We start from the raw sequence: 1,192 nt of genomic DNA, 5'->3' as shown, positions 1-1,192 counted from the left end.
GCAAAAAAGAACATCGGAGTTATCACAGCCCCCTGATAAAAGTTGTACTGCAGAGTCATAAAAACCACGTGGTGTTGCCATAAAAATAGACATGTTGATCAGTGGAATCAAGTTGGATCCAGACACAAATTCATATACCTATAGACATCAGATTTTTGATGAAGCCAGAAATAACACTGTAAAGAGGGGTATCTAACAAATGGCCCAAAGATAGTGTCTGCATGTGAAGAATGCAAACAGATCTGTATCTATCATCCTGTGCAAAACTCAAGTGGATCAAAGACCTCAACATAAAACCAGACACACTGAACCTGATAGAAGAGAAAGCAGGGAATAGTCTGGAACTCATGGGCACAGGAGTTAACTTTTTGAACAGAACACCAAGGCCCAGGCATTAAGGTCAATGATAGATGGGACCTCATGAAACTGAAAAGCTTTTGCAAGTCAAATGACACTGCCAACCAGAAAGGGACAGCCTACAGAACTGGAAGATATTTTTAAAAACAATCCCTTATCCAATAGAGGTCTAATATCCAAAATATATAAAGAACTCAAGAAACTACATGTCAGTAAATCAAATAATTCAGTTAAAATGGGGTACAGATCTAAAGAGAATTTTCAATAGAGGAATCTCAAATGTTCAACATATTTAAACATTAAGGAGATGAAATCACAAGCTATTTTGAGATTCCATCTTGCACCTGTCAGAATGGTTAAGACCAATAGCATAACTGACAGCTCATGTTGGTGAGGATATGGAGCAAAGGGGAAACACTCCTCCATTGCTGGTGGGAGTGCAAACTTGTACAGTCACAATCGAAATCAATATGGCAGTTCCTCAGAAAATTGGAAATGTGTCTACCACAAGATCCAGGTATTCCTCTCTTGGGCATATAACCAAAGGATGCTCCATCCTACCACAAGGACACTTGCTCAACTATGCTCATTGTGACTTTATACAAAATAGTCATAAACTGGAAACAACCTATATGTCCCTCGATTGATGAGTGGATAAAGAAAATGTGTAACAGTTACACAATGGAGCATTACTCATCTGTTAAAAACAATGCCATTCATGCAATTTTTTTTTTTTTGGCAAAAGGATGAAACTAGAAAAATCCGGAGTTGGGTAACACAGAGCCATAAAGATAAATATGGAATGTATTAACTTGTAAGCAGGGATTAGCTTTTA

The sequence above is a fragment of the Phodopus roborovskii genome, unplaced genomic scaffold (assembly GCF_943737965.1).
Source record: "Phodopus roborovskii unplaced genomic scaffold, PHOROB, whole genome shotgun sequence".
Lineage (NCBI taxonomy): Eukaryota > Metazoa > Chordata > Mammalia > Rodentia > Cricetidae > Phodopus > Phodopus roborovskii.
The sequence above is the reverse complement of the archived record's forward strand: the minus strand, read 5'-3'. Positions refer to the sequence as shown.